The sequence below is a fragment of the Lepidochelys kempii genome, chromosome 1, assembly GCF_965140265.1.
Source record: "Lepidochelys kempii isolate rLepKem1 chromosome 1, rLepKem1.hap2, whole genome shotgun sequence".
NCBI lineage: Eukaryota > Metazoa > Chordata > Testudines > Cheloniidae > Lepidochelys > Lepidochelys kempii.
In genome coordinates, this window is record NC_133256.1 from 266528342 (window position 1) to 266544716 (window position 16375).

At 38.1% G+C, this 16375-nt stretch overlaps 1 protein-coding gene across 3 annotated transcripts in view; it reads right to left on the reverse strand.

Annotated features, from left to right (window-relative positions):
* Nucleotides 1-16375, reverse strand: part of LOC140904998 (dynein axonemal heavy chain 12-like) — an 84561-nt gene that overhangs the window by 37337 nt on the left and 30849 nt on the right. For all 3 annotated transcript variants that reach the window (XR_012156696.1, XR_012156697.1, XM_073327472.1), the window contains exon 5: nt 6410-6528. The gene's annotated coding sequence lies outside the window, so the exon portion shown is untranslated. The remainder of the gene's footprint in view (nt 1-6409; nt 6529-16375) is intronic.

The window sequence follows — 16375 nt, forward strand, 5'->3', positions numbered from 1 at the left end:
TTATATTTACAAAACAAATGAAAATAAATGACTTGCCATTTCCAAAATTTCAACACATTTCAAAATATGGCTGTAAAAATAAGCAGTTTCTGTATGAAATCCACCAGAACAGCTGCAAAGGATTAGACGGCCCTATCCTCATTCTTCAATAGTTTTAGGGTACGTTTCTATCAGATCCTTTAAACATAGAATATGTTTTTTACACCTCTTTTATTTTTGAAATACCTACATTATTCAGTTTCAGGTAAATTATTCCAAGGGTCAGATTCTATGGGTAGTAAATACCCCCCCTCCCCCCGCCGCCTTTTTTTTTTGGCCATTTAATGTATTGCTTCCTCATTGCAGGTATTGGTTCGAAATTTAATTTTAAAAATAACTTAAAAATTGTCAGTGAGCCATAAGCAGCTAAAAATATTGCACTACTTCTGTAAAAAACCAAAGTCTCTATTTTAAAGGGGGGGTAATAGAGCTTATTTTAACTTTCACTCTCTGTAGCCATTTTATGACCACCAAAGTTTATTGCTTCACAAAATGGTGTGGCTGTGCAATATTTTTGAAGACAGTTTTTACAGAATTATATTAAGAGGCTACTAAAATAAAATAAGGGCACACAACATATTATACTGCATTATCTGAGAAACAGTAGGTGATCATGTTATTACAGACTCCATAGTAACATGTATATTTAAGGAGGAATAAACTAATTTTGTGCCTGCAACCTCAGTATAATCATTTCCTGAGTTTTCAGAGTGTAAACTTGCAATGTTCATGTACTCTTAACATAATCATAGAATTGACTAGTTTATGTTTTTTGGGGGCGGGAAAGGGGTGTATTTTAAAGAAAAAAATTTCCCAATTTTGGCTCAGTAGAAGATTATATTTCGCTACTTTTACCACTGAAATATCCATCCATTGCATCCTATCTTTCTTCCGGTGTAGCCAGACAATGGATACATTCTTTCACTCTCCTCTCCTCTGAAAACAGCAGGACTTTCTTGTTTAAACTTAAAAAAAAAATCCCCTTTGGGCAGAGACCAGGCTGGGAAAATGTCTACCTAATACATGAAAAGAGTGATTAAACACATAAATTGGCTTCATTGTTATTTTTAATTACTACTGAAGTCCCAAAGAGGGGTGTGAGGAATTGTGGGGTGTTCAGCTCTTGGTATCTGCTACTTATGGACAACCAAATTTTCCATTATAAAATTATATTCATGGTTAAATTTCTTCAACAGATGGGGAAAATCTGACATGTGACTCTTTCAGTGGTGGTTCCTTTAAAGGGAAAGAATTTGAACTTGTTAGTTTTAAAGTTATTATGTTTTGACTATATTTTGAACAACAAAAAAGAAAATCTGAATCCACTTTTTAATACTATAAATTGGAGAAACGTCGTCCACCCATATACCATAGCAGGCTTTTCTTTTTTTATATTTGGTATCTGACTATAATCCCTCTATGTACCAGTTGTTTTTTTAAAAATGCACATTGATTTTGTTTGACAGAAAGTAAGAGCCATGATTAGCCTTCAGTTTGTTAGGCAGGCATGACCATTTTTTTTTTTTTTGAAAACTCATGTTTTCCTGTGTCATAGGTGCAAAACGTGAAATTTCGTAATTTGCTTCCACTGTGACCAAGTTTGCACCTGTATATCATGCACATCCTTTTGCTCAGTGTCTAGATTTCTAAATGTAAAACTTTATTCAAGTACAGTTGTTATTCTTTACATTTTTTCAGCAATAAAAGAATAAAGTTTATTGCAAACTACAGTTCTAAAAAACACTTTTAATAAAGGGGGAAGTAGCCATTAACTAGTGTGACTTTTCTTCCCCTTGTCTTATTTTCAGCCTGCCTGTGATTCTCTGCTAAACTGCTATTCACACCTCATTTTAAAAAAAATGTATACGTGTAGGAAAAGATAACATGTTTTCGAAAATGGAAATAATAAGGATGAATATGCAATCATTTTAAACACATTTTTACTTTTACAATATGTATATTAAAAAAGGTATCAATAAGATATTATCAGCAAATACTACATTATTGGACTAAGACAACCAAACAAATAATACACACACGGAATTTAAAATCCTGTCTTAACCTAAATGCCTAGCATACGTTTTGTTGCTATTATAATTCACTTTACTGTGGCATCAGTGCCATGAATAAGCTAACTCTGTGTCAGATGTAGATGCTCAATGTCATTTACACACCTTGTCCCGCTGTGGCCCCACTGAAGTTAATAGTGGAGTAAACTGCTGAAGTGTGAGGGTATAAGAATCTGGTTCAAAGTTAACATGACAATCAGTAAATCAGTATCTAGGAACATTTGTCTATGGTAAATGGAAAAAGCCTTAAAGGAATTAGTTCTTTTTATGCTTAAAACGAATCACACAGCTCAAAAAGCTCAAACTCTTCCCTCCCTTTTTCAGATTTATTTTGTATCAATAAAGATATGACTTTGGTTATACATTATATAATTACATGTGCTTTAATAGACAAAGAAGATTTTGAAGTCCCGTTTAACTTTGGGCTCCTAAAGATTGATTACTAGCATTTTTGCAAATGATTTCAGACACCAGCTGCTATAAATACATTTAAGCTCGCGTCCCCACTCAGCAATGACCATGCATCTACAGTATTTTCATTATCTCAAAAATGCTTTGGCTTCATCAGCAACAGATGAATTCATTAATTTCTTTATTAATTCAAATGATTTTTTTCAATTTTTATATGCCCCAAGGTTGTCTCTGCAAGATGAGCTCCCTCTGTGTTCCATAAAATTGTAATCAATCTCTATTATAGTCATGAAAATGGTATTTGTCACTTTGCTGAGAAAAAAATAATCAATATGTCTTGCAGGGCAGAACAGGCATTTAATACAATGAATTGATGCCTGCTAGAGAAATTTAGCTTGCCAGCAGTTTGGGACAAGCTAATAGAAATCCAGAAAATTCACCCAAGGTTGACAGATGAATATACAACAGACATGCCACAAAAATTAATATTTGGGCATTTTGAATGGCCTATCATTTCATATGTTGGAGAGACCATAGATTTAGACACTCAAATCCCAAAAGAAACCCTTTTCGGTTTTAAAGACAAGACCTCAAAAATTTGTACAAAAAAGGAATTTTTGACTCTGTTATCATTTTCATATTATACTGGAAGAATAAATAGTCTCCTCTACTTTAAAGCATTGCTCCAGACAAGAGACAGTATCAAAAGCACTGTTGAGTTTTAAGTAGTAAGACAATACAAAGATTGTGTGGGGGCACTGAATATCTCAACGCTTTGGAGTGCACTGTAAAGCATCAAATAAAGCAGAGAGAGGCCTGCGTATTCACAAAATAGCAACATTCTGCACTGTGGCACTGTTCAAAGACTTCAGGTGGACCATATGAAAAATGCACAAGTAAAATTGTTGTAACTTAAAAGATCTAGAAAAGGTCCAGCTGTAAGTTTAATAATAACTAGTGTCAAATTCTCAAAAGACAATATGTAAAACACTCCTTAATTTTAACAAAGGCATCAATAACTACTTTAGGAATGGGGTCTCCCTTCCTCCCTCCCTTCTACTGCCATCGGCAGAACTGTCAAAAACACGTCATTATTATGCCTTGATTATGCCAGTCTGTTTAATTCCCTTGTTTTGTTGGTTTTAATAAATAATGTTTAAAGTTGCAGCATAAAAAGCAAAAACTGCAACTGCCTGGGACATTGCATTTATGTGAAATAATATTTGATTTTCAATGTATATTAATCTGTCCCATCCTTTGCTTTACTCAATCAGGCAATTATTGCCATTCTGTTTAATATTGAAAGGTGTATTTCAGGTTGCAATCATGTTAGAGATTTTTGTACCTTGTAGATAAGTTTGTACAGTGTTTTAAATGTTAGTAGAATTAGCAATGTATTTGGAGGAAAATGTTTTTGTCTCCTTATAAGGCCAACAAAACGACAGAAGAAGAATTTGTGAGACAGCATAGAGAAACCTACCAGAAAATACTGCCACAGTTGGAGTGGTGGCAAACCCAATATCCTCTACAATGGTGATGATTTGCGAGGTTACAAAAAATGGGAAATGGGCAGACTTCTGAGTGTAGAGATGGGGGTCTGCCTAGGCACGTGCACTTGCAGGACTGAGGCCTAAATCAGCCATACAGGCCTGAGTAGGCTGAATGCATGAGGCAGACTGTTATGAGGAACTGAGGATCTCTTTAATTGCTTGATTTGGACAACTTACCCAAGTTGAGAGATAGACCAGGGTTATTCTTATGGTAAGAATTAATTGTATTATGTCTTTCTTTTGTCATTAAATCTCCTTCTGCAAAAATTGTGGCCAGTGTGCCAAAACTCATTAAAAGGTGCAAGCATCCAATTTATGGCAAATCTGAAGCATTATCCCATACACCGCAGGAAGAAAGACAAGACACCAGGAATGTGGTTTAACCAGGCTGCAACTTTTAAGTAACACATCTGGGAGCTATCTGGGATTAACTTGCCCAATGCAGGTAATTCCTTTGTAATCTATTTCATCTGGTGGAGAGCTGACAGCAGCTAACCTGGTCTCAATGATATTGCTGAGACCCCTTTATCCTCTCTTTCTATGAGGTCTAAGGAGGGTGGGGAAGAGCAGGCTGTCTCCCTACTGAACCCAGACATTAGGAACCCAATTCCCCACTTTCTTTAAGAGATATCTTCTAATCTGCTTCCAATTCCAGTTCAGGGAACCAGACCCCCTTCTGAACAAGTACCTGCACTGGGCACCTACCAAGTTGCAATAAAATAAATTTTACAACCTAACTGAGCCACTGGGTCCCTGGGCTGCTGAGAGGAAGATGAAAAAAAACTCACACCACTCTGGCCAACCTGGCAGTCCAGGGGTAAATTCAGTGAGGCCCCCAAACCCAGTGCTATTCTAATCCAATGGGGGAGGTTTTCTTCCCTGTGCAAGTGGTGCTGCTGGGGCCGGAGGAAGGGTTTATTAGCCCTTCCTTTGAGTGTGTGGGAGTCAATAGGCTTGTGCTGCTCCAGCCAATGAGCCACAGTATCCCACTCCTCAACTCTAAACAGGGGCACAATCCTTTAAGGGAACAACAGTTTTCTTTCCTCTGCTGACCCAGACAAATCCCCGCACCTCCAAGTCTGCAGGGCGAGAGACGTTAGTGCTAAAACGACATCGTAAAAGTCCTTAATTGTTATTTTTAAAAATATATTCATAGAATGAATACTTTAAATGTGAGTCTCCTATGACCCCTCTCCCCTTCACCCTTGTGTCAGAAATACTCAAAGACACCTTTACATGTTAGGCCCTGCTACTATTGAAATCAATGGAAAAATCTCCCTCTGAGTTCAATGGGGATAAGATTGGCCAAAAGAAAGTATCTGACAATATGGATATGACCTTTTTTCATATTTATTTATTTGTTAAAGCTAGTTTTATGCTAGTTTCTCATTTTGTAAAAGAATTTGATCCTCAGGCTGAAAACACATCGGTCAAGTTTCTTTGTAGCCAAGTAATAAAAAGTTCTTGAAAATCAATTTACATTGAACATGATAATTGACCATTAAACAGTGCAGTCCTCGCAGGAAGCTAAAAAGAATTCAATTAAAAATATCTCTGCATTCTTAAACAACAGAAGTCAAACTAAACAGAAATCCAGCAACACTGACATATGTTTCCCCCCAAGCAATCTGTGTCGTTTCTATTTTACAAATGAGCTTTACCGGCTATTGTACATGTAGTGGCAAGTACTGGTAAGGATGACAGAAGTTAGTGTTGCATGACACTGTCAACATTTATATTTATGCTTTGTGTGAGCGCAAACATTTGTAATTCATCCCTAGGAAAGCTGAAGTTTTATTACAGAAAATGACAAAGTGTTACTACAGATAGTTCAAAACGTAAGACATTCCTGTCTACATTGTCAGGTCTGATGTGTGTCAGATTTACACATATGGTTACAAAATGTATATTATATTACATTATATATATATATGTATACATGTATATATAATGCCTTCAAAGACATGAATTTGCATTCAGCTGTCTTTCCTCTTGCACTTTTGTCCAAAATGTAAATGTTTCTCCAACAAACAGGCATTTGAAGGACTTGCACACATCATATATTCCTTATAAATGGATAAGAAGGATCTTTATATGTTTCAGTTGCAGAGATATGAGAGTAATAAAGGTATTAAGTATTAATATTTTTATAATCAGTATGCTAGGCCCTGAGGGAAATATTCTCATTGATTTTTCCTTGGGCTTATTGACATAATTTGCACACTACTGATAACTGAGTTTTACCTGTTTGAAAGCATAAATCCCACTGAGAAAAGGGTATTTTTCAATTAAACTATCTTACATGAGCTTACTGACAAAGTGAAATAAATTTGAACATACCATGAAGATTAAAATAAGATGAGCTTTAACTGGATGTCCTTGGTTTTCAGACGCATAATCCTCTCATTTCATCTGCCATATTCTTCATTCACCTCAACAAGGTCAGCCAAAGATTCTTCCTAAGTAGAGTGGATACATATGTTACAACAACACAGGCAAAGAAGTAGTTCATCTTTGTTCCTCATCTTTCCCTGGGTATAAAGCAGTACAGTGAAATGTGATATCATTGCAATGTTTCTAGGTAACAATGCAAATACCCTCTGCAGGAGTTACAATCTATTTAAAGAGTTTTCTTCCCTTTTTTTATAAGAGAATCTAATATACCTTGTTTTCTCTGTATTATTAAATTATTTCAACTTCTAGGTCAACTATTTCTCAACAACAGCAATAAAATTACAACATAAAGGCTTGATTCTGCTTCCATTACAGTTAATAAAAAACTCCCATTGATATGAATAAAGCAGACTTCAGGCCTAAAGTGTTTTTCAAAAGGCAGCCAAAGTGGCTTAGAAAGTGTTCAAGCTTAAATTTACATTTTGCAACATTTGGCTTGATTCTAAATGAGCAGCAGCTGTGATCACCAAACAACGTGTACCGTACAAAGTCTCCAGCCCCACTCAATTTACAACAGCAAGCAAGCTACAGATTCAGAGAGTTCATCCTGCTCAATTTATTTCCAGTGGAGAAATACTCTATTTATTTCATGTGACTTTAATATTCCCATAATGGAGGTTTTCCTGCTGAAAACAACTGCCCTGCCTCACTATTTTATTCTGTCGAGAAGTCCTTAATCCCCATTTTGCTATTGACCAGTTAGAGCCTAGTCACAGCTAGTAACAACTTTTGATCACTATCAGTCTGGGTTGGATTTGAACTCGTGATACATAAATCAAAGACTCCTGTAGCTTATCCTTGAGTCATCTAGTTTCCCCTTTGATTACTATTTATTAACATAGCCTAGTCACAGGTAGAAAGAGTACTTTATGTATAAAATGAAAACCTATGAAAACTGTTTTCTATTACTCTTTTTACATATTGTATATGAAGCTAGGTATAATTGTGACTAGTCCTTTTTAATAATTTATTTGAGCAATGTATGACTTTCTCCATTTAAGGTCAGGTTCTGTGACCACGACCCACAATGAAAAGTGCTCTGCTCCACCACAAGTCAAATAAATGAAATAAATGTGACTGCTTACAGAGTAAAGGGGAGTAAAGGTGACAGAATGTCATTTTCTGTGTAATTCCACCCACAGAAACAGAGAGTAAGAAACGTTGGTGACAAAATCCCTAGCAAAGCATAACCCAAACCATATTAGGCTGACTGCATCTCAGACTATGACAATAAATGTCACTCAGTTTTCCCCCAGCCTGAGTTTTCCTCTTCCTACACGTTCCACCCAATCAAAAAGTTTCATAGTCAAGAATGATACTTCTTTTCCTATGTTTTGTCATTTTGTGTTAAGTCCATTGCAAACTCAATTCACTGGCTTGAGGCCAAGGGGTACTGAAAGAATAAAGATGGATATGCAATATCACTGATATTTCACTGCAATGACACACACAGCAGAACTTCACTCATCCACACTAGCAGGGGACATACCAGTACAGACTAGTTAGGATGCAGAATGGTGATTGCGGAGAGTGCCAGTGGTGTGGGTGATGCTCATTTCTCCACAGAGAAGAGCGCACATTTCCTTCCACATCTCTTCCTGGCACTCAGTAAAGACTTGAAATAGGGTTTCTCTATGTACAATTGATCCTCCCTTCCTTCTCTGGTATGTGCTGTTGCTCAAAGAGGCAGGACGAGGCTCTCTCATTCACAGTGGCTACAGGAATTGGCCAGCAACACTGAGCTAAGCGGGCAAGCTTTCAAGAGACATTGCTACAACCCCATACCCCTCCTTTGAGGCTGTGGCTCTTAAGAGACCTGGTTCCATTGCCACCTCAGTTCTTCCTTCAGTATGGCATCCAGATGCGGGAAGATATTACATCTAGTCACAAGCCCTGTCACTAATATGAAAAAAAAACCAGCTCCCAACTCTTCCCCCAGGGTACAGCTTTAATCTCTTCCTGTGGTAGGACTCAGTGCGCTGGACAGAATGGTGGACCCTAAAAGAACTGCCATCACCATGAGTGAAGAAAAGAGGGGCTGGGCAGCAACGTCAGCCTTTGCGTAGGCCTTCATGCACCATGCCATAAACTGATTTCTGAGGCCTCAGTAGGAACGCTATAAGGCTGCTCCATCTGCCTGAGCAACAGCAGCACTACTAAGCTGGGAGAAGGCCAGAGTCAGAGGAAGAAGAGCCAAATCTAAATAGAAAAAATTCACTTCAGGACTTACAGGGAACTTGACATGACCAAACCTGACCCTACATATGGCATAGCAGCAAAACTTTACATTAGGTGCTCCAGTAAACTGCAAACCTGGAAATCCGCTTTCATTGTGGCTTTGTGGCTTGCCAAAGAATACATTAGGTGAGCTTTTTGATGTTGCTGGTATTGACTACTGAAATAAGAAAACCTCTCCCACAAACCACTCCCATTCTTATCCACAAACTGAAGGAGTAAGATATTATGTATACAGCTGAAATTAGGACCAGTCTGTTATTCATGCTGCCTATGGATGCTGACCAACCAAACCCAAATGAAGTATGAGCGACTACAGTTGACACCTTTCACTTCTCACTGTGTTTCATTTTTTGAACAACACGGATTGAAATCCTAACCACACCCTTTAAAATGGGGCAGCCAGATGAAAATCACAGGTTAATACAGCTGTCTGACAAAGCCATTGCCTTCTTTATTATTAAATGAAGTAATGTGCAGTAATGACACACAAGGAAAGTTCTGATTTGGAGATAAAGAAGTGATACGAACTCTTTGAAAAGACACTGTATCCTCCCCCCGCTTGCTTCATCAATACTCTGACTATGAATTTTCTGAAAATGTACCATATGCTAATTAATGTATGAGTTAAAGTTAATTAAAAACTGGGTCTTTTAGGAATTTTCTTCCATATAGTTAAAAATAACTGTAATGTGCAAAGGCTATATTGAAGAAAATAAGTTGTAAGTAAAGTTATTAGTGATTATTTTTTCTACTTGTCATGATATTTTAGGCTCCAGACAGGATCTGGTCAACAACCACTGTGACAGTATAGGTAACTGAACCAATCTCCACCCTTCCTCTATTGCTAATTTGCATGCAACAATTCTATTGATTATAATGCGTCAGTAGTATAAGAGACTGGATTTATGACTCAAGGATTCTCACTCATCAATTACTTGGCCCAGTCATCACTGCTCTTTAAGGGTATATCTACACAGCAAAGAAAAACCCGTGGCTGGCTCTAGGACCCTGAGGGGTAGGAGAGTCCCAGAGCTCAAACTGCAGCCCGAGTCCAGAAGGGTACACAGCAGTGAAACAGCCCCACAGCCCGAGCCAGAGTCAGCTGGCACAGGCCAACCATGGGTTTTTCTTTGCTGTGTACACATACCCTAAGTGTTCCATGACTGCATGCTAGCTTGGACATCAGTGTTTGAAAGGTTCCTCGTGGCACTGTTGCCTTGGCTCCACTGTGTGCTGCCAACAACATTGCTGGGGAAACGGAGACAGAAGCACTGGGGAAAGACATTAGAACTGAGGGAACTGGCTCCCTCTGCCCTTCCTTCACATAGCACTGGTCTCACTCAGAAAGTCCTCTAAGCCAACAAGCCAATTGCAAGATTCATTAGTATCATTAGTATTAGTATTCATTAGTTCACTTTGGCTGCTTTGTGCTGCTCTGTTTTACAGGTGAAATTGCTCTTAAAAGTTAAAATTAATAAAGAATTTAAGGTTAGTATTACATGTCTTCAAATCATTCAAAATGTCACATGACAGTATTCTTTTTCGGGTTGTTGTTTAGTGCTCATTTATGCAACTTTTAACAATTAATAAACACTCCCCCACGGTATCTAAAAGACGGAAACTATGTTAAAGTGGAGTTAAGGTTGAGAGCACATATCAAAAATGTAAAAGTAAAAAAAACACAGAGATGTAATAATAATCCCCAAACCCAGCATTATAATTCCAGGAAATTCAGAGTTAATTTAAGTTAAAATAAAGAAATCCAAACAGGTTAAGAAAAACACAATCAAACAACCTCAACTGTGCCCTAAAGTGATATCCAGAAGAGGAAAATATGAAAAAATGAATACAAATTTAAGAATTAGTTTAATCTATTCTGGGACCACAACCACTGAATGCCTTAATTATAATTATATGATAATTGCATGGCATCAGTAAAGAGAAGAGTTACATTTTTGGAAGTGTCTCTTTAGTGTTTGGATTTCTTTTAAGTATAACCTCAATTCTGAATTTCCTGGGTTTGTAATGCTTGATTTTGAGATAATTACACCATCTATTTAATGTTTTTAACCCTTACATGACTGATACATACACTTAACCTTAATGCCATTTTAAAGGTTTGTTTTGGGGTTTTGCTGCTGGGTGTGCGCCCAGGCGTGTGTCTTGGAATAGAAAAAAATAGAAGTCATAATAAAATATTTGTTAACATGATTTACCTGAAACAGTTTTTAAAAACTTTTTCATGAAACAACACGAACAGAGCACGTACATAAATCTGTAAGTGAAAAAAAGCTCTACCCAGGCAGAGATGTTATACAATTATAGCACTTTATTGCATTCCCTTAATGTAAAAAGCAGTCATTACATTGACATATGTCCTTCATTGTTGCACTACAGGTTTGTTTAATTTATTCCAAAGAGGAGAAGGTTGCTAGAAGTTATGTACTGTGCTTGTGATGAACTCTTGAAATCCTGGTATACTGTACTTATCTTTCATGACAACTTTTGATACGATTGCGCTAGTAAACTGCTAATTATATTATTCCTCTATATTAAACCCTTTTAAAAAATCTAAATATATTCTTTAAAAAAACAACAACATTTAATACCTCCCCCCCTCCCACAACACACAACCTATTATGGGGCAGCTGCCTTTATGGGGAGCTAGGGATCAGTCTGCCATGTGAAGGCCTCATCTGGGGATAGCTAACTGCCACAGGTGGCTGATTAGCAAATGAGCCCCTGGAACTAATAAAGTTTACCCCAAGTTCAGTGAAGCGGGGACTCCCAAGGAAAACAGGAGGCTGTTGTGGAGAGAAGATCCCAAGAGATGCCTGAGTCAAAAGGCTAAGCAGGGAACCTGGAGGGTGAGCTCTCCAGGTAACCCACTAGAATGGAGAGTCTATAAGAGGTGCTTCTGGGGGGGGAGCTCCTAGACAGAGGGCTGCATATGGCAGGCATCCAAGAGGGCATGGTCTGAGCCACAGGTCTCCCAGACTCTGCCCAGCAGCCCAGCCTGGCAAGGATCACCTGCTGTCCCTGGAAGAGTCGCAGTGGATGGACCTGCCTGGACCCCTGACTCCAGAGCAGGGTCTTACTCCATAAGAAGCAAGAGGTCTAATACCAGGGGAGGGACTGGAACTGAGAGAACCCCTGGTGAAGAGTCTGGATAGAGGTGAACACTAGACTCAGTTCGGGGACAAATGAACACAGAATGACCAGGTCACCAAGCTAAGATGTGGGAGTCAGCGTTTTGTTTATGGCTTGCCTTGGCTTTTCTGTTAAGAAATGAAACCCTCCAACTTGGGGTGCTCTTTAGCATCTAACAGTCAGTCTGGACGTATTGATACCCTGGGTGAGGGAAAAATCAAGTAAGGGCTCACTTGCAACACCATGACTGCCTTTAAGGGGGCAGTCTGGGTCAGCCTGGGATGATGACACGCCTGCTATCACTGCTGTTGGTTGGGCCACTCTTTCCTTAAAAGGTCTGTCAGCCCCAGCCCGAGCTCCAGAAACTGCTCCCAGCTCCAGAAATGGCTGGCTTGCTTTACTCTGGTAGTGGATGTTACTCATAGGGAGATTAAAAAAATGCTTATGACACCAGGGATAAAAGGCGCAGATGAGGGTTTTTCTTTTGTTTCTTAGCAACACCTCCTAAGAAGAGATCAAATGGCAGCCAGAAGAGGCCATAGAGGTTGCATCCCTGTGTGTTACTCTGAGTGAGGATGAAATCAAACTGGCGAAGTGGCAGGCGAGCTCTAGAGGGCAAGAAAATGCTGGGTGGTGACTGGTCATCACCTGTTGGAGTGAGTGAGCAGTAGGAACCCAGAACCTGCGCTGTCATAGGCCGAGCCATAGAAGTAGCAATATGGAAGCGTGTGCAAGAAATATATATGGGCAAGGTTGGGAAGGAAGAACCCAAATTAACTGTTATGTAAAAAAACTGAATGACAGAGGAAAGTTATGGTGGCTAATCTGGATGAAAAAGTGATCATCAAGAGAGAACCACCCTGAGAGAAGCTGCTTGAGAGACTGGAACTCTCTCTGTCAAGTGTGAAGAAGAGAACAGACAAGGAGAAGACTGGAGAAGGCCAATTATCTATGTTAAGCATGGCACTGAAGTCATATATGTAATATGACTGACTGACCCATGTAATAATGATTCCATTTTGTTCTGTCTACTGAAATATTGACTTTTACAGCACATGCTGAAAAATCAATATTCCACTAAATGTAACTAAGTGGTTGTAGCAGAGTAGAGCCCTGCCCACCACCTCAATGCAGAAAACTTGCATCCAAAAACTGGATTTTGAGATAACAGAGAAGGTAAAAAGATAGGGACAAGATATTGTAAATGTGGAGAAATGATGGGAAAACAGAGAAAACAGAGGGTGGTAAAACTGGGAGGAAAAAAAAAAGACATCATATTTGGTGTAGCCTGTAAAGCAGTGACTCTGAAAAGGATTTAGGAGACCTAGTGGACAAACAACTGAACATGAGCTCCTACTGTGAGGCTGTGGCAAAAAGGGCTTGCATATACATCCTTGGATATATAAATAGGGAAGTAATGAGTAGGAAATGGAAGGTGATTTTACTGCTGTATGCAGCATTGGTGAGACAAACTAGAATAATATGTCCAGTGCTGGTGTCTATATTTTAAAAAGGATTTTGAAAAACTGAAGAGAATTCAGAAAAAAAAACATAAAAATCATTTTGAGGACTGGAAGAAATACCTTACAGTAAGAAAATTAAGGTGCTCAGTTTGTTTAGCTTATAAAAAAAAGACAGACTTATTACAGTGTGCAAGTACCTTCCCAGGGAAAAAAATTCCAGGTATTAAAGGGCTCTTTAACCTGGCAAAAAAAGCACAATAAGAACCAAGGGATGGAAATTAAAACCAGATAAATTCAAATCAGAGATAAGGCACTGATTTTTAACAGTGAGGGCAATTAACCATTAGAACAAACCACCAAGAGAAGTGGTAGATTTCCCATTTCTTGATGTTTTCAAATCAAGTTTGAATGCTTTCCTGGAAGATATGGTTTAGTCAAACACAAATTATTGAGCTTAGCACACGACTATCTAGGTGAAATTTCATGACCTGTATTATACAGAAGGTCAAATTGGATGATTTTTTTTAAAAGAAGCTGAATGGAAATAGAGTTCAAGAAAAGGAAAACTTTATTTTAAAGCTTAATGTAAACATGCTGTGCTATACAGTTTCGAATTCAGATAATTGGCTTTTTTTTGACATGACTTCTTATTTAGCCAGTCCCTTGTATTGAATAACCCATTATATACACAAATGTCTGGAGTTGCTGATTCTGTCTCTATATTCAATAACATTGAGTCTCATGTACATATCGGACTGGTGTGGAAATAGAAAAGAGGGAAGAAATGACTATGGAAAAATAAAAACAAAGAATGGAAAGAAGGAGCTACTACTAGCCTAACTTACACATACTCATGTTACTAAAGATGCAGCAGTGACAAGGGAAAATATTTTGCAGCGATTTCTTCTGTACTCACAAGTAAAGGAGCAAAATTATTTGGCAAATCTAATAATTCCAATACATGAAAGAAATCCTGGCTTTTTTCAACCCAGTCAGTTCCATTCCTGATCTTTTCTGTAAGAACATCACTGGTACTCACTGGACTGAAAAGAGCAGAGAAAGCCAAACAAAAACAAAATTTAAGTTAGTTATGACGATAGCTACAGCTCACCAGTATCACAGTATATACACAGCTAACATACAGGAGTTAGGTGGTGCAGTGACTGCGTATAAACTGAGCATTGTTAGAAATTCTCCCACTATTGCTCCATCACTGATGCTGATCCTCCGGTATTAGCACTAATGGGAGTGACACAGTAGACTGATCACAGGCATGTTTATCACTGTGCCATCTAACTCTAGTCAGGGCAGATCTAAGTGGCATGCTGATTGAAAATACCTAAAAATGCTCAGTGAGGAAAAGACCAGTGACTTAAGACAGCCATCTTTCACTTTACGCAAGTACCCAATGAGGAGGAAAGGAAGAATGCCCTATCTATGTCCATGGTGGCCTCTAAAATTTACTTAAAGACCACCAAATCCACAAAATAATCGCAGTACATAAACATATTTGAACAAAGCTTTTAAATACCAGCCCATCCACTTGACAGGAGATATTGCTGTTGGTGTAAATACTGTTCTCACTAAACTAAATAAATAGTAGAATATGGCATTTTCTTCCATTAATTTAGTCAAAACAGGCCCATATATTATATATACAGACAACTAAACCCCTTCCAAATTAGGTTATCTATGTTTTGTTTATTTCTGTTCCCAGACTTTCAGCAGAGATCCCAAAGTATTTCCTGTTAAACTGAAATCTCTGCTGCAACCCTAACTATGGTCTCATGACCACGCATGTATGCAGAATAGCACAGGCCAGGACTTCATGCAGATATGAGTGATACTGTCCAGCACCATCAGGCTATTTTTTTTTTTGGAAGATTATGTTTTGCTCCTGGCTTGAAGGAGGACCAGAAACAAACCTTATCTGTGGTCAGAGTCACAATGAGCATTCCTCAGCAACAGGTAGCACCAGTGGAGGACCAGACTGGTGGTATTCTGTATGATCATATCTACATTTCAAGATAGGTGATTATTATTTATATTATTGCTTACGTATTAAAAATTGTAGTTGAATAGGAAATAAATTACGGCAAGGTCCGTGTTCTAACTGTCTGTCTGAGACTGATGGTGGCCGTGACATTTTAATTAAATTACAATAACGATAAAGTTAGACATAAGGTCAAGTGATTATCATACACATTAAAAATAAAAGGATAATAGCGAGAAATCCTCGCATAATAATCCCAATTAGAATAAGTAAATATAGAAAAATACTAGTAGGCAGTCACAGCAGAAAAAATAATTTAAATTTACTTAACAGAACAAGAAACCCCATCTTGACAGGTCTCGGATGCATCCCGATGAAGTGAGCTGTAGCTCACGAAAGCTTATGCTCAAATAAATTTGTTAGTCTCTAAGGTGCCACAAGTACTCCCCATCCTGAAACTGGCACAACCATATTTTCTTATTGGAAATCTGAATGTAAAGGTGTAACTGTCTGTGGACAAGTGATTAGAATTGTTCCCCATGAGCCTGGCTCCCTCATGAGTGAGAGGTAAAGAGCTCCCCATCCCCTGAGCATAATTTAGAACCCAAATAAATAAATACACACACATGAGAGAGAGAATGAGCATTAAGTCAGTCACTGGAAAATATTCAAGTATGAAGTATGAGGAGAAGGCATGAGGGCAATTATGATTCTTGTCAAATTATAAGTTTAGAGGAGCAAAATAACAGGCAAATAATTTTTCCTTGTCTAAAGATAAAATATTCCGGTTCTTGGAAAGAAGATTAAGAAGTATGAAGGACAGTCTCCACAAACAAATTCTCTAAACTAGAAAGACACTAATTCCTAGGCTGTTTCATATTTCCAGTTGAATGCTGAAATCCCTTCCACAGACAATATATGGGAGAGTTAGGGAAAAACCAAATAGATGGTGAACCACAGGCAGCCAAACCAGGACCGTTAAGATAAAGAGAAGTATCCATATGAATA